Source organism: Podarcis erhardii, assembly GCF_964252035.2.
Source record: "Podarcis erhardii genome assembly, chromosome: 6".
NCBI lineage: Eukaryota > Metazoa > Chordata > Lepidosauria > Squamata > Lacertidae > Podarcis > Podarcis erhardii.
In genome coordinates, this window is record NC_138510.1 from 41,977,884 (window position 1) to 41,996,309 (window position 18,426).

Consider the following 18,426-nt stretch of genomic DNA (forward strand, 5'->3'; position numbering starts at 1 on the left):
TCCTGTACTCCACCGGGAGCCAGTGCAGCTGGTATAGTACCGGGTGAATGTGATCTCGCAGCGAAGACCCCATAAGGAGTCTCGCCGCGGCATTCTGCACCCGCTGGAGTTTCTGGGTCAGTCTCAAGGGTAGCCCCACGTAGAGCGAGTTACAATAATCCAGTCTGGAGGTGACCGTCGCGTGGATCACAGTGGCTAGGTCAGGGAGAGGGAGATAAGGAGCCAACTGCTTAGCTTGGCGGAGATGAAAAAATGCTGCCTTTGTTATAGCTGTAATCTGCGCCTCCATAGAGAGGGAGGTATCGAAGATTACACCCAAACTCTTAACGGACGGTGCTGGCACTAATTGCACCCCCGCAAGAGATGGGAGTTGCCCCCTCAATCCCATATCGCCCCGTCCCAGCCAGAGGACCTCTGTCTTCGAAGGATTTAACTTCAACCGGCTCCCACGTAACCATCCAGCCACAGCTTCCAGACATCTGGTCAGTGTGTCTGGGGCCGAGTCAGGATGGCCATCCATCAACAGATAGAGTTGGGTGTCATTGGCATACTGATGGCAACCCAGCCCAAAACTGCGGACAAGCTGGGCGAGGGGGCGCATAAAGATGTTAAAAAGCATCGGGGAGAGAATCGCACCCTGAGGCACTCCACACACCAAGGAGTGGCGCGATGACAATTCTCCCCCAAGGGCCACCCTCTGTCCCCGACCAGAGAGAAACGAGCGCAGCCATTGAAGGGCTGTGCCCTGAATCCCAAGGTCGGCAAGGCGGTGGTCCAGGAGTTCGTGATCGACCATGTCGAAGGCTGCTGACAGGTCTAGAAGAATCAGCAGCCCCGACCTGCCTTGATCCAGCTGCCTGTGGAGATCATCTGTTAGGGCGACCAGAGCCGTCTCGGTCCCATGACCAGTGTGGAAGCCGGACTGGAATGGATCCAGGGCTTAGTGAGCTGGGAGAGTCTGTGGCAGACAGAAGCCCAGAATTAGAGGCAGAAACTGAAGAAGGGGAGGAGGGCGGCCAAGAGCAGAGATGAGTCAGGCTGGTCTCTCCCCCTCCTGCTGCTACAAGCTTACCTCCCCACTGGTCTCCCAGAACCAAAATAGGCATGAAAAGGGCGAAGGAGATGTTGTCTGCACACAAGTATAGTATTTGATTGCTTGGGACAGCTGTGGGAAGGCAGGGACTTTCAGTCTCAGCAACTGATCCATGGGGCAAGACCTACAAGGGATGAGCTGCTGTGCTCATTAGGCCTGACACTTCACCAATCCTGTGCAGATTGTGTTCTTGCTAATAAAAAGGTAACTTCCACCTCACCTACTTAACTCTTACCTGCCAGAAAGGGCAAGAACCCATCTTTCAACTGGTTGCTTTATATACTCCTAAATACCTTTTCCAGAGTCTAGATTATGTTGAAAGATCTTTCTGAGCGCTTCACACTTCAGGCTTGAATTTGAGGGTCTAACTAGCACAGACTCCCCCAAACCTGGTGCCCTCCAGGTATTTTGGACTCCAACTCCCATCAGCCCCACTGATAGGTCTTGTAGTCTAAAACTTCTAGAGGGCACCAGATTTGCGGAAGGCTAAACTAGCAGGTCAGTCTAGATGAGGTGTTTCCACGCAAAAATGAAATATGCCAAGTGGCAAGCTCCACATGATGGACTGTCGATGATTCAATGCCTGGGTGGAGTCAGCCTGAATTTACCAGGACTCTGCAATCACAGGAAGGACAGGAAAGAACAGATTTCTCCAACAACAACAATACCATCACTGCTAACACACCACAATGTTTTAAAAATAATCCATGCTGCAATAGGGAGGCCATAGTATTAGTCACATGTTTTAATGATCTGCTTTCCAACTCCATCCACCTCTGGTCTTCTCTAAACAGTGTGATAAGAATATTAGGGGACACCTTGCAGCAAAAGGTTGGAAGGCTGAGGCTTCTGTTTTACTTCACAGTTGAGCTGAAATATCAACATAACAGTGCGTAACGTTAGTGGGAGCAGAATATGCACCTTGTGCCCTTGTTTTCAGCAGCCTTTATTTCCCATTGCATTTTGGAGATGCACTGCTGAACATGTTGAGCTCAGTGGGAAATACTTATGAGGATGCAGGCTCATAAGGATACTGTTTTGATGCTTGAGGTGAAATGGGATGTGCTGCCTTTTCTTGACCTGCTGCTGCTGCCACTTCTCCACACACCCTACAATTTTGGGTGAGATCTCACCCAATTTGGGTGATTTCAGACATGATATTAACCCAAGTCAGCACTTATATCGGAGGCACTTCTGCGCTGGTGGCGAAGTTAGTAGGATGCTCACAGGGCTGCTACCTTGGGGGCTTCTGACACAGTGAGATATGCAGAACGACCATCTCTGGAAGAGGTAAGTGAACTTACCTGTTCTGTGCTGTTTATGTCATAGAACATTGGGAGCCTGGTTTAGCACTGGGTGGAATATGGCAGAGATATTTGGCTCTGCCGCAGATTCCTCAATGCAAACGTAGTCAAGCCACTTTAACCCCTTTTTTCTCATCATTTCTTCCAACTTTAAAATGGGCACTGCAACCCTTTCTGCTACCGCCTGTCTGCTTTCACACCACAATCTCAGACTTTGAGATATGCAACTGCACCAGCCAGAACCTCAGCCAGTATGTCTAGACACTAGAGTGTCATCAGTAATAGTTTAAAATATAGACTTAAGCAAGCACTTTCTCTTACCAGCCTTGCTGAAGGAAACATGCCTGGTCCTTGTAATTTTCAAAACCTCACAATTTGATGTGAGGCTCAAAGAGAGAGGGAAAAGGCTGCAATCCAATACAGTATCCACCTGCTTGGGAATAACCCCTGCTGCTGCTGCTGCTGAACTTAATGAGTCTTACTTCTGAGTAGGCATGTATAGGATTGTGCCATAATGTGAAACAGAGTGGCATCTGTATCCCTTTTGATAATCCCTCTCATTATTGTGCTTGACTCAGGAGGAGAATTTCCAGACAGAGAAACAAGTTTGTATGTGAGAGAGTAGCCTTCAGTTGCCCTGGGCAAATGACAGGAAGGTGAATCATCTACTTTTGATGAGATATATGCCTTTTGAATACTAGATCCTGCATTAATCTTAGGTATTTGTGCCTTTTCTTTTCTGCTTGGTGTTGCTACACGTGTCTGGATGACAGAGAAATGGAGAGATCAGGGAGGGGTCAGTGTGCTCTTTCTCCTTCCTTGCACGTGTTTACGGATGACAGAGAAATGGAGAGGTCAGTGCATATGTTTGTTTTGGATGTGTGGTCTATTGAAAACAGTCAGCTGACCATATGGGGGGGGGGGCTTTCTGGAAACCAGTGGGGCAGGAGTGATCTCTTACACGTTTCCAAAAAAGATAGAAAATGCACAACCAAAACAGTGGACAAAAGAGAGCAATATTTGCATACAACTTGCAAATGCTAATTGATATAACACAATCTGGGATAGCTCAGTTGGTAGAGACTCTTAATCTTAGGGTCATTGGTCTGAGTCCCACATTGGGCAAAATGATTCCTTCATTGCAGGCAGTTAGACTAAATGACCCTTGTGGTCCCTTCCAACTCTACAATTTTATGATTCTATGATTAATTAGCTAATTGTGTAGATGCAAGTTTAGATATGATTTCTACAACTTAATTAGATAGACAAACCAGCATAACAGGGAAGACTGTTACCAGATGATCTATGGGCCTGCTCAGTTAGCTGATTAGGTGCAAAGTGTTAATAGGCCATTTCAAATCCGTGCCGCTGCCCCAACAGAGACTTAGACTGCACAGTCCTTCAAAGAGAGGACTACCCTCCAACAGCTCTTCAGGTAGAGGAGTGTAAAAGTAGGCCACTCAGGGATGGGGGCAGAGAAGTAATGGGCGACGGCCCAGAGTCAAATTCCAAGCTTGTGTATGAGAAGCACACAGCTGCCTCAAATAACTGCTAAGTGAAAGTTAGTGCCAGCTGCTCAGATGGCAAGGGAGCTAAATGCCAGCTGCCCAGTCAGCTGATGCTGACCTCCCTTTGTGTCATTCAGTAAGCTCACGAAATGTTACGTGCGTTCGTTTAATCACAAATACGCTTATCTGAACTTTACTTCGTGCTGGCATGCCAGGAATGGCTGAGTCAAGGTGAGCCGCATTCTGCAAGCCTGCTTTGTTTTTGCTGTGAGCCATGATTTCTATATAGCTTTGGTAGGCTCAATATATTTCTTCAGGTTTCACTTTATGTAACCCCAACTGGAGGCAGTGGGGGGGGGGGAACCTTTGATCCTTGTAACGAAGTACAAACTTCACCGCCTCACAATAAAACAAAAACCATGCTGTGAGCTTCTAGGCCAGAGGTAGACAACATGGTGCCCTCTGGGTGCTTTTGGTATTCCAGCTCCCCTCAGCTCCAGCCAGCAGGGCCAAGAACCAGGGCTGATGGGAGCTGGAGTTCAGCATCATCTGGAGAGCATCATGTTGGTTAGCTCAAGGCTGTGGGTGGATGCTGAGACAGCTTCTGGTTGGGTAGGTTCTCCTTCCCTGGAGATATCCAAGCGAAAGCTCGATGGCTATCTGTTTGGGATGACTGAGCTACAGGACCTCTGTGGTGCCCTCCAGCTGCAAAACTCTATGGTTCTGCTATTCTTTAGACAGGCCATCACTCCCATCTGCCTGCTTCAGACTGTGCTGCTTCAGAACACTAAAGAATCATAGGATCATAGAATTGTAGGGTTGGAAGGGATGCTGAGGATCACCTTGTCCAACCCCCTGCAATGCATGAATATGAAGCTGTTCCATTGTCAGGGAATGGACTGAGGAGGGATGGTGGAGACCACCCCCCTCCTCCTGAACCTTCCCAAGAAGAGGAGGACAGTCTAGATTTACAACAGTGGTTTGCAGAAGGTCATAGTTCAAAGGCTGCAGAAGGGAAAAGCTGGGAAATATTAGGAAAGGAGCAGAAGAAAGAAAAAGTGCCAGGAGGGAGACAGCGGTCAGATTCAGTGTCTTTCAAAAGCATTCCTGACCCCGGCCCCCTCTGCCAGGACCCGGCGGACATTGAGAGTAGGAGAGCAGAAAGCTCAGAGGCAGAAAGCACAGGTCAGCTGAAGCAGGGATGACGTATAATAGGAGAGACGGAGGGGGTGGGACTTTACTCGGAGCAATGCCATTATCCAAGACAGATGGCATTTCTACCTCTCTCTCTGTGAATATTGAATAAAAGACTTGCTTTAGCTATGCCTTGGGTGCCCACCATGGGAGGGATCAGATTCTCTGAAGCCTGACACCCATACAGGGATTGAACCTGCAACCTTGGCATTATCAGCACCACGCACTAGCCAACCGAGCTATCAGAAGCTGCTACTGAACCTGCAGAGTGAGTTTTATCCCACCAGAAGGGAAACTTGAGGGATGTGGTTGGTGGTGGTGAGAACAGGGGGCTGGGCTAGAATGGGCTTTTTGTCTGATCCAGAAGGGCTTTTCTTAAGTTCTTAATCACATCTAGTTCTCCATTTCCTTCTAGGATTAGAGAGAATGACTTTCAGCTGTATAAGAGCTGAATAGAAGCCCTTGCATCTTTCTTTTATACTGCACTGAATTTTGTATTGCGTCAGTGCATCCCTGTCCTAGATACTTGTTGCTTCGCCGCATTGACCCCTACTCATTTCTGAGCCATTTTGAAGGCTTGGGACCCAAATATCTGCAGGAGTGTCTCTAATTAATTAATTTGTTTATTCATTCAAAATCACGACATTTTACACTTGTACAAGACAAGATCAGCCTGGAAGGGATAGCTCAGGTGGTACAGCATGAGACTCTTTCTCTCTGGGTTGTGGGTTCAAGTCCCACATTGGGTGAAAGATTCATGGAATCCATCCGGTTGGACTAGATGACCTTTGTGGTCCCTTCCAACTCTACAAGTCTGTGACTCTGTGACTGGAAGACTGCACAAACCCAGAGTTGTGCTCCATGTACCTGTATATCTCATGTGTGAGAACAGCCTTTGCCTCCAGTTCTTTGCTGGGAAGTAAGGTAACAAGAGATTTCATAAGCTTTCAAATAAATCACCTCTTTCCTCTTGGATGGTGCGCATGGGAGAATCTCCATCTTTTACCAGTGCATTATGCCTATTCCGTTCCATTTGTTGGCTCAGTTTCTTGTTATGGCGCCAAAATATTCCTCTCCAAACATGGATCATGTAACTTACTCTTCACCCTATGTCCACTTATCTGGGACTGGGAGCAAGCCCCATTGAACTGGAGAGGACTGGGGCTGTGAAAATGTGAATTGGCATAAATAAAGAATCCCTTTCTGGAGGTTCCCCGGGGGGTGGGGGTGGGAGTGATACTGAGCAAATTGCTCCATGTCACATGAATTCTGCATTTTGCATTGGGTTGATCTTTGGCTAGATCTGGAGACAAACTGTATATCAAAGATACTGGTGTGTTAATTTGACAGAGTGAAACAATAAGGATGGGGGTGAGGATGGGACAGAGATGTGAGATGTTGCTTCCAACGTGGTGGGGTTTTTTTTATTTGTTTAAAGTAGTTTTCAATATTCCTTCTTTGATTATTGACTTCCTTTGTAGATCTCAGGACGGAAAATTTCCTGCTTTGAATATTCTTTGACTACTGACAGCATGTCACTTAAGTTCCACAGCTGCTGAGAAAGGATGTAACAGAGCAAGAAAAGGCTTTGATCATCTTCCCAGGGCAGGGCAGAATGTTGAAAGCAATCTAGCAAGAGCCTTTTGCTTCCAGGATCCAGGGCGGCATATAAATGCTTCAACAAACAATTTGTGTGAGCAAGGCTCAGACACTGATACCTGACCTCAAGGCTTCATCGCATATTGCATTGATCATAGCTATTTAGATAGGTGTTTCAGAGATAGCATACCTGGCAGATCAACATATAAATGTCAATAGAACCATAAGCTGCTTGTTGTTGATTATTAGGCAACATGTGGTTGCAAGTCCCTGCAAGCAAGTCTTGTGAGTTCAGAAACTGCAGAGTATGGAAATAACCATCCAAATTTGCCTCCCCTAGAAGAGGATGACATTCCATTTTTAGTAACAGGATAAGCCAGACTGGTAATTAAAAATTGAATGAACCGAATGGTTACATTTAGGTGATCAGCCACTGTCCTCCATTTCCCCCTTGCTGCCATAGTGGTCAATGGCAAAAGTCTTTTTCTTAAAAAAACACACTCATAGAACTTTAGGTAGTTTCACCCTAAAAATGCAAATCATTGAGTTCCAGTACAATCCATCTTATTTGGGGCTGTTTGTAAGGCCTCCATCCTAGATCTTTGGAGATTTTTTAAAAAAACAGATTTGATACATAGCCAGACTTGGGAAATGAATCATAGAATTGTAGAGTTGGAAGGGACCCTGAGGATCATCTAGTCCAGCCCCCTGCAATGCTGGAATATGCAGCTGTCCCATATGGGGACTGAACATATAAATTGTCATCACTATGCTCTAACCAGCTGAACTATCCAGAAGACTGGTCCTCTTCTGTGTAGCTGGTCTAGGCTGCCTAGATCTTTCACAGGTCCCGTATAGCATATCGTGTCAGGCTATAAAGGTCTTCTTTCAGTTTCCTTCTATACCTTTTAGATGACATTGCCAAGATCTAATTTCTGGGACTTGACAAGATAAACAAAGAGCCGCCACCCCACTCTATTCCTGGACACCAAAATGAGGGGGTTCCTCTTTGGGGTGGAAACCTGCCTTAAAAGCATCAAGGATGGGTTGCATAAAAGGAGCCGGACAGAATGAAAAGCCACAGTTGCCTTGCTTTCCACTTCACTGGGGTATTTAAGGTTACTGCATCGCTCAGCAGGTTGTGATTGCAAGGAGCAAAGCACCAGTCTCTCGGCCCCATCTTTTGTATACAATACGCACAGGATTCACAAATATTTATTGAGGAGGGGAGGCCAACCAGCTGCAATTCTGTTTGCGGAACAGATACCTAAGATGCTCACTAACCTCATTCCCTACAGCTCCAGGCTGCCAGCTGCTCTCACCTGGCAAAAGGAGACATGAATTGACTTAACCACAGGATGTGTGCCACACCCATGCATGGTCTCTTTGGCAAGGTAGCCAGTGTGAGCCCAGCCATCTGCAAGGGCCTGAAGCTGACTTTGTCATGTCTCGAGATGGCCCCCTCAGAGGATACAGCGAGGCATGAGCAAGAAGCCCTGTGCTTTGCAGACATGCATGAACACAGCGTGTCCTGAGGAGGCAATTCCACACACAAATAACAACAGCAGTAGCTTTGCCTTTCATGAAGCAGTGCAGATTTTGTGTACCTTATGAAGCGGTGGAATAAATGCTACCAGTGACAAACTAGCATTGTTTTCTTTTCTAAAAAACAGTTTCCCCATGTTTCCAGGTTGTGGACAGAAACAGTTCAACATTGTTTTGGTGGCTAAGCTTGTGGCATGAACTAGAGATTTGGGGGACAGCTAGTCTTTAATCTTGGCCCTAAGGTTGCCCTTTCTCAACCCACAAATCCATGGTGCAGCCTGGTGTGAGCCCTCTTCACAGGGGTGGACTTTGGTCTTTCAAGTTTCAGTGGCACCCCATGCAAGCCAAAAGTCAGTGCCCCCCCCCACCTTCCATTCTGTATGTGCACTACATCATTATTATTGGGAAATTGTTGGGTTGTCTTTGTCTTTGTTTTTAATCATGTATTTTGTGTGGGGGTTTTTATGTTGCATTTTTATGTTGTGAACTGCCCTGAGATCTATGGGTATAGGGCAATATACAAATTTAATAATAATAGTTGCAGTGCCCACCCCCACAGCTCAGTGCCCAGTGTGGGGGAACCGGTTGCACTACCCCTGCTCTCTATCACTAGCAAAGTGTAATCTAGAGTATTTTTTTATTTTTTTTAAAAAAACCACACATATAAAAGGACCCAGTATTGCTCTTGCTTTTTGCAGTTATACATCTCACTGTATCTTCAACATCATTGCTACTTTATTTTAAAAGGGGAATTGCACAACCACACACCCACGTCTGTTAACTAAATTTGGAAAAGTTTCACAAGGTCAGTGAGGCCACCTGGGCAGAAAGTCTCCAAGGAGCAAGCATTGCATGCAATGGTTTGAGTCATTGGTTTATCATGCCTTGATCTCTAGACTGGTCACCTGAGCTGAGAGGTGGGCTGCCGGCGGACTAGACTTGCATCTATCATTGCTCAATTGTGGGATTTCAGGACTTCCTGGTTCCGTTTTCATGCTTTAGCACTGTGACCGGCATTTCGACTGGTGGGTTGCGTGAGTGACTTATAACTGGCTTGCAAACAATCATAAAATGGGTCATATGTATGAGACTGCGATCATTTATTGGAAAAAAGAGTTTTTTGGGGGTGGTGAAGTCTTCATAATGACAGAAGTAAGTATTTTCATGGTGTCATAGATCAGCTGTATGCGGAAGGAGAGAGAAGGAATAGTTAAAAAAAAATACACATCCCACGTTAAAGTTGGGATTAAAGGTGGAGCCTTCTGAAAAATGGAAGACCGCTGTTCTGTCACAGGGATGGGAACATGTGGCCCTCCAGATTTTGTTGAAGTACAGCTTCCATCATCCCTGACCATTAACCATTCTGATTGGGGCTGATGAGAGTTGTAATCAAAAACATCTGGGAGCTCGGGAAGGTTGCTCTAGCATCTTCTCATAATAGCACACATGGACACCCAATCAGTGAGTTATTGGACACCTAAACTTACCCTCCCCGCTGTTGTGAAAGTATTTTAGAAGGTCTGTCACCTTGTGAGGGCTGCTGGGAATACAGACAGTGTGCTGGCATATTCCAGGCATCCTGGTAATGTTTATCTTTTTTTATTGGCCTTTCTCCTGATAACAGAATGAGGAAATGCGCTCTCTCTTTTAAATATGTTTTTCATTGAGTTTCAATATGCTGTGACAAACAAAGTAGTAAAAAGAACGAAAGGAATCATAACAACAAACCCCCAACTCCTGCCTCCAAAATGAGCAGCTGACACCATCATCAATGGAAATGCATTGCACCCCAGTTGATCATGTGAATGTGAAGGATGTGAAGCTGTGGTGTGGCCAGCTGAAAAGGTTGTAAAAGGGCAACATATTTCCATAAAGCCATCAGAGTCCTGATTGACATTCAAAGCTCTCACACATTGAATGAGCTTTCACATTAATTCCGCTGTCCATAGGGAAAATCATAGCTTTTCCATGTTTTTCCAGTTTGGCACCAGCAGTTGCTGTGTAGGCAAAAGAAGAAACATTAAAAAACATTAAAAAATTATTTGAACTGTAAATCCTTTTGGTCATTATGGAAAATAGTCAGTAAAGCCAACTGAGGTGTACATCAGATTTTTTTTGTTGTGTAATGAGACTTATTTCATTAAAGACGGACTGAAATGTCCGTATCTTATTGCAGATCCACCATATTTAGAATACAGTCCCAACTTCACTACATTGGCTCCAAGAGAGAGGGGAAGTTGATGGGTAAATGACACCATTATGGCGTCAGATGCCACTGTTGAAAAGTTTGAAGGTGTTTCAACTATTTTTGTAGAAACAGATAGCATAGGCAATTTGCCCCCCATATTGCTTCCTGATGTGGGTCCCCAGGTCCATTTTCTAACGGAAGGGGGAGTAGCTGATCTTTTGGTCCCAACATGAATGATGCTAATATAATAAGCCTTCATTCATATTTAGAAACTATCCTATTCCCAAAACTTAGATAGGGTTACAAAAATAGCTATAGTTTTACATATATTTTTTGTTTAAAGGGACTTGACTCTGTTGATTGAAATGCTCACAATATTTAAAAAAAAAATCTGCTGTGTAACCCCATTAAAGTTAAAATTATCCAGCAGAGTCTTCCAAGCAGTGATAAAAGTGGGTTGCGTGTTTTGACAGCACATTCATAGCATTCTGTTGGCATTCAAAGCTTAGTTATGAATCTCCCCCTGCCCCTCCTGGAATTTCATAATACTTTGCTGGTACTTGCTTGCATATCACTCTTATGAGCCACACTGTCGATTAAATGAATAACAGGATCTGGCATCATAATAAACCAGGCACAAATGTGCATCTCTCCTTCTTGTCCTGGTGCCACAGTTACCTTCAGATATGCAGAAGCCAAACAAGCTGGGGTAGCTCAGTTGGCAGAGCGCGAGACTCTTAATTTTAGGGTCGTGGTTTAAGCCAACATTGGGTAAGCAGAGTTAAGCAGAGGTTAAGCAGAGGTAGAGAACTCCAGAGCCCAACCTGAGAGCAGTAGGGCAAAGCGGTGGGTTGATGGGCTGCATTCAAAGTCCTGTCACTTTCATCAGCCAGAGCAGAGGTATTTCTTTCATTTGATTCCCTTTTGCTGCACCAGCTTCAAGCATCAGCAGAAGACTACAAAGAAGGGAGTAAGGTGGGCCACCCTTGGGAAGATATCCCAGAGAATATTTTCCCAAGAGAAAGAAAGACCCTCTCATTGGTTCCAGCCAATCACATGTCAGGTGTGAGAAGAACTGTAGCTCAGTGGCAAAGCACATACACTGAGGAGAGCCAAGGTGGCAACTTCCAGCTGCTTTGGACTACAATCCCCACCATTCCTGACCAGGGTGGTGGTGCATCCCATTTTGTCACTTGAAGCAAATCAGGAAGTGCTGCTCTGCCCTGATCTCATGCAGTTATTGCAATATCTCACCTGAGATTGGCATCAATGCTGGGGGTGGGGCATCTGTGGAGGCACTGCCTTTGGGACTTCTGCTGCCTGAGGCAGCAGCCTCACCCCACCTAATGGTCCTGATTCCTGTCCATTGGCCCTGCTGGCTGCGGATGCTGGGCACTGGAGTCCACAACCTCTGGAGCAAACCAGACTGATGAAAGGGGCTGTAGAAAATACTGAGCTTGGTGGACCAATGGTCTGAGTCTGTATAAGGCAGCTTCCTGTGTTGCTAGGTTGGTGGAACACCTATGGGAACCTCTGCTGAAGACCTTAATGAGCAAGGAGGCTCAATAGTAAAGGGTTAGGGGAATGGAAGGTTTTTGCCAAGCTGTCCAGGAGTTCTTCTTGCTAAGAATAGATGGGTTGCTTTCTCCAGCTGCCATGGGGCAGGTTCCTGCTTGTGTTGCTGCAGGATGTGGAAAAAAAATCCTGATAATAGAAAGCTCACTCCTGGAGGGTAGGGTCAAAGGCTGTGGAATTATAAGAATTCAGCACTAAAGCTATGAAACTAGGCAACTTTACAATATTTTTGACGTTTTTTCTTTTAATGGCTTGCTGTGTTTATAAAAGTAAAAAATAAAAATGCTCCATGACTTGGTAGTTTTCTTCACGAGCTTTCAGTATAAATGCCAGCTTCATTCGTGCCCATTTGCAGCCATGAGTCAGCTTATATCACAGTACAGTGGTACCTCGGTTTTCGAACGTAATCCATTCTGGAAGACTGTTCAAGTTCTGAAACATTCAAAAACCAAAAACTCAATAGCCGACAGCCAGGCCTCAGGATCTTGCACTCAGCGGAAGTCACGTGGCATGTTTGACTTCCAAGGCGTGTTCGAAAATGGAAGCATTTACTTCCAGGTTTATGGCGTTCAAAAACCAAAATGTTCATCAATGGAGATGTTTAAAAACCGAGGTATCACTGTATTCTTAAGACCCTGGACATTCTCTTTGGGCAAGGGCTAATATTGTCATGGGTGGAAGTTCTGCGTCATTTCTCTTCACTTCTCTTCTCTGAACCCTATGACTGAAGGCTCCGGAAGAGGAAAATAACTTTGCATACATTTCCCTAAAAATGCAGGTGGCAAGAAAGCGCCCGCCTTTGGGGCATGCAGAGACAGCAGGCGACACACCCCTGCAGCCCCGATCAGGCTTACTCAGGATCTGTCCCCATGAACACCACTGCTATTCTGAGTTCAGTTTCGTTACAATTTTCATATCCTGGTTTGGCATTGAAACAGCAGCCAAGGGTGCTTCTAGGTGGAGGTTTATTGTGAAACTGGTACTGCTCATGCATGCAAAGTAGTGTTGGTGGTTGTTTTGCACTGTCCACATGATCCTATAGTTCTCAAAATGCTTTTGCTGATGCAGCAGTGCTGTCTTATGAACCCCCATAGCCTTGATCTCCAGTCTCAATACCCTGCCTTTCTTTCCAGTGCTTTCACTTGCTGTTTTTCTCCTCCTTGCCAGTACTTTGCACCCTGTCAACAGGAACAAACCCTTGCCAGTCGTTTCCCTTTGATCCTCAGAATAAACCCTTGATACTCTTATCTTTATTGAGCACGAAACATTCCGGGCAATGCCCTTGCTTATCCCAGAGCTCCTTCTCAGGTTTCTGTAAATATGCTATTAAATGATTGTATTTGACCTGAAGCACAGAAGGAACCTGAATCTTCATGGGTCTGTTTCTAAAGCTTGCAGAAGTCATTGCTATCATTTCAGATGATAAACAAGCTCTATGCCTTTAATCGGAGATACAGCGTCTAAAGTTCAGTAGGTTCTTGGCTCATTTGGGTCTCAGACTAAACTTGTTGCGAGGATAAGATCCTTTCATCCTTATCTTCTCCTCAGAAGTATGTTGCTATTTGCAGCCTGTTGTGGACAAATGCAGATGACAAAGTCTATTTTAAATTCTTCCTGCTACTAAATTTCCCTCCAAGAGCATCACACTTATATGCCACTCGCTGTACCTACACTAGCCATGTTGGCTACGCTCTGCCTCCACAACTGGAGGCAGCAAAGCTTCTGAATACCTGTTGCTGGAAGCCACAGTAGGGGAGAGGGCCCTTCTGCTCAGGTTCTGTCTTCAACAGCCACTGTCTCCACTGGCTTCAAAAACCACTGTACAATAGGAATCTCATACCAAAAATAATGCAGAAGTCACCATACAGTGAGCTTCCACCTCCTCTTTCCTCCCTGAAGGTATATTGCAACTTGTTGAACAAGCAACACATAAAACCAGAGATCAGAGGTGAGATCCCTCCACATGCTCAGATTGCTATGTCTTTCCCATAGAACAGCCATGAGGGTGGGGGTTGTGATTAGGACCAGGGCCATGGCATAGATCAAGTGTGCAGAATTTTAGGTCCATCAGGTGTTGCTGAACTACAATTCCCATCATCCCTTGCTTCCTAGGGCTGTTGAGAGTTGTAGTTCAGCAACCTCCAGAGGGTGCACTCTTTTTGGCACAGGCTGAAAACATTTTTGTTTAGACAAGCCTAGTCAGATGCTTAAAAAGTCGATGCCAGACTTCTTCATTTTTTTGTCTATTCCAGTTTTAACTTTTTGAAAGGTTTTAATTATCATTAAGTTTTTTATTGATGATTTTATTGTTTTGTCTTTTTTATTAAGCTACTTTGTAGGGGGGTTTACAATGAAGCAGTATATAAGTTTTATGAAATAAACAATACATCTGCGTATAAATATATATATATTTTTAGTGTTATTGTTTTAATTATGTTTTGTGCCTTTCTTTGACATATATATGTGGAAGGTGGTTAAAAAAATAACAATAGCAACAATAACAAACAATAACAATAATGAGCATGGCAATAAATCTGGAGACATGGCTCAAACCATCAGAACCCCACCCCCACCCCATTTGCTGTACATATGGCACACTCATGAAGAGGGCTAATGTGTTGTTTTGTTTTCCAGAAAGCTGCTTTATATGGTGCCAAGTCCACGTGGCACAGTCTGGTCTACACTGGCTAACAGTGGCACTTTGTTGTTTCAGGTAAATTCCCCATCCCTATCTGGAGAACCCGGGGATTGAATTTAGGACTTTCTGTATGCAAAGCAGATGCTCTGCCATTGAGCTATGGCCCTTCTCGGGAGCAGTATCCCTCAGTGAGTTGACCTGCTGGATCCGATCAAAGAACCATCTATTCAGTATCCTTTCCTCACATGGCCAAGCAGATGCCTTTGGAAGGCCCGCAAGTAGAATCCTCATCCCACTTGTGAATCCCAGGGTGGTTTCACAGTCAATCCTTCTTTATAGAGAACACTGGAAATTGTAGTTCTGTGAGGGGAATAAGGGTCTCCTAACAGCTCTCAGGACTCTTAACAAACTGCAGTTCCTTTCCAGAATTCTTTGGGGGAAGCTGTAGCTGTTTAAAGTGGTATCAGTGCCAGTGTGGTGTAGTGGTTAAGAGCGGTAGACTCGTAATCTGGGGAATCGGGTTCGCGTCTCCGCTCCTCCACATGCAGCTGCTGGGTGACCTTGGACTAGTCACACTTCTCTGAAGTCTCTCAGCCCCACTCACCTCACAGAGTGTTTGTTGTGGGGGAGGAAGGGAAAGGAGAATGTTAGCCGCTTTGAGACTCCTTTGGGTAGTGATAAAGTGGGATATCAAATCAAATCCAAACTCTATCGTTGTGCTTTATAGGTGTGGTGTGAATGTGGCCAAAGTTACAGCTGATTTGGGTGGGGGAGAGGGATTAAAATACTTTGCAAAAAGAGAAAAAAAAATCCAGGCCTGGATTCCTGCTCTAGGCAATTGGAAAAGGCAGAGGCCAAAGCAGTGGTGGACTTTAGTAATACGGTGCCCTGAGTGAGGACAAAATTTGGTCCCCCCCCCCCTGTTTCTTATTTTCACAATAATTCCATTTTAAGTTTTAAAATTATTTTGCATCCCCTCAGCTTGGCATCCTGTGCAGTGGAGCTGTCCACACTGCCCTAAATCCAGTGTTAGCCAAAGATTAGCCATGCATTATGGAAAGTGTACTGAAATTTCCAATACAGGACAAGGAAATAAAAAGAGACTGGCAGTGGCTTTCTAACAGAAGTTGTGTTGCCACTTCAGCCTTCAGTGTTTAGGGAACTGTCCGTGCCTGCACCATGGGAAGAAGGCATAAATAACCCTCCTCAGTTTCACTTCCCTGTCCAAGGTCTCCCAAAAGTCAGCCTCAAGCCTTGTTCACCCCAGCTAACCAGTTGATTGCTCTTTCCTCATCACTTTTGCTTTTAATCCCTTTTAAGACCATAAACATCAAAGCTGTCTCCATAGCCTTTGCTTTCTCAATGGAACTAAATGGCTCACTACATGATCCTTGGTTTCAGCCAGGAAAATACTAAAGTGCCTCATGCTGCATTAGACTGTTGGGTGTGCCTAGCTCAAGATGTTGGACAATGACTGGTAGTAGATCTCCAAGATTTCAGGCGGGATTGTCTCCCAGCCCTACCTGGAGATGCCAGGGACTGGACCTAGCACCTTCTGCATGCACAACAGCTGTTCTGCCTCTGAGCCACAGCCCTTTCGTTCACCTTGATGCAAATCCAGCCAAGCATCTTGGCTGGTTTCTCGCCCTCTCCTGGAGGGCAGGGGATGAGACTGGGTGTGGAGGAAGATTTTGGAGCAGGTGTCTAGGGAACTTCTTGGCTGGTTCCTGGCCCTTGTAATCTTCAACTGGCATATTGCAGAAGGGCTCACAGGTTTCAGGCTGGCACATCACCCCAGGCATTTAAATAAACAGGCAGAACAATGACTGGCTTCGCTTCGCTAGGCCAGGCAACCATCTCCCGACTTGCTGTAGCATGAAGGGCACTCCCTACCCCAATTTCATGAGCCTCTTAGAAGGACAAGTTGAGGCTGCACATTTGGCTAGACCACAGAACAACACCAGCTTGTTGAAGGAGCAGAGGCAGGTGCCTTGAACTGAGCTTTTGGGTTCAGGATTCTTTATTCTAATGTCGACTGTGTACACACCATACATTTAAAGCACAGGCACCCCACTAACCCTGGGGAGTATAGTTTCCCCTCACAGAACTCCCAGCACCCTCCGCAACTTACATTCCCAGGATTCTTGGGGGAGAGAGTCATGTGCTTTAAATGCATGGTGTGTACACAGCCTGACAGTGGCTCTTCAAGGACTTCCCCATGACTTGCTACACGATTTCCTTTTATTGGCTATAATTCCTATGAGGTAGGCCATAATCCCCATGTTAAAAGTGAGGAATTGAGGACTCAGCTAGACTGGTAAAGAAAAAGCTATTTATATGAGTTGTATATGCGATATAACTTCGTGCCACCGGATGGTGATGTGGAGTCCTGTTTTTCTCTACCTGTTTTCCCTGTTTAAATTTACAATGCTTTAAACTGAAACACTTATTTGATGTGTCTAGATCCAGAGCCTGTGTGTGTGTGTGTGTGTGTGTGTGTGTGTGTGAGAGAGAGAGAGAGAGAGAGAGAGAGAGAGAGAGAGAGAGAGACTGACTGAACTGACTGAAGAACACTTTGCCAAAGCAGCAAAATGAACTCAGATCAAAAGTAGAACTTGGAAACACCAGTCCAGGTATAGCTCTGAAATTCACCTGATTCAGATACCCTACTGAAGCTGAGCAAAAAGCTATCCAGTACCTGACTGAGAGACCTACTGGGATCCCCATGTATACCACCTTAAGAATATATGCTGGGTCAGGCCAAGAGCCCATCTAGTCCAGCATCCTGTTCTCATGGTGGCAGACTAGATGAACTGGAGCAAAATGCAGGATAAAAAAGGCAATGCATGAGGCATCTGCATGAGCATCCTTGTGTGGCTAGAGCAGAGAGATATCTAGAGTTGTGCTTCATCCCATGCTCCCATTTTCTCCCATTCCGGTATTAAAGACTTTTTTCTTAATTGCTTTCACATTTCCAGTATCCATCCTGCTTGGCTTCAAGAGCACACAGAGGTAAAAAAAATAATAAACAGCTGTCACTGTAATCTTAGATAAGAGGCAAAGAGCTCGCAGGTCAAGCAGCATCACCATGACTCCTGCATTCCTGATCCCTTTCCAGTGAGTGTTTAGCTTGAGTAGAGCTGGCTTCTGTCTCCCATCCTTCCGTCTCATTCAGACCTGATTCAGCCTCTGCACGGACACTTCCTTTCGGCACAGAACTTGCTCAATTTCCCCTACATCACTTGACACGCAGAGTGGGGGACTTGTGGCTGAAGCAGAACATCTGACTTGTGCCAGCGATGACTTTGCATGTATCAGAGGCGCAGGGAGATGGCTGTTTCCTGTGGTCCTAGTTCAGCACTGTGAGGCAAAACTTGTCTGGGGCAGGAGGTGCTTTGGGAAAGGGCAGGCGCCATGCCCATCTCAAGGCAGCAAGATGGGATTAGAGACTTCTGACAACCTCGGAGGATCAGAGGAACCTGAAGGGCCTCCCCATATGGACTGCTTGATCTGGAGCACTGAGAGCAGCAGTATTCAAGCCCACTTTGGCCTCTGCTTGACATGAGCCTGGTCCAGTCTTTGACACTGGGCGGTAGCCAACCCTAGTCCTACTCAGAGTACACACTCCAACATTTCTTCAATGAAAATAGGGACGTCTTTTTCCATACTACTGCTACTACTAATAATAATAATCTGACTGGGTTGCCTCAGCTGCTCTGGGCTGCTTCCAACGTATATAAAAACATAATAAGACATTAAACATTAAAAACAACTTCCCTATA

At 45.5% G+C, this 18,426-nt stretch overlaps 1 long non-coding RNA gene across 1 annotated transcript; it reads left to right on the forward strand.

Annotated features, from left to right (window-relative positions):
* Positions 1 to 3,167: 3,167 nt before the first annotated feature.
* On the forward strand, positions 3,168 to 17,733 carry LOC309344192. The gene is made up of 3 exons (XR_014157649.1): positions 3,168 to 3,251; positions 14,641 to 14,874; positions 17,623 to 17,733. It is a non-coding gene; the product is annotated as an uncharacterized lncRNA (long non-coding RNA).
* Positions 17,734 to 18,426: the final 693 nt, after the last annotated feature.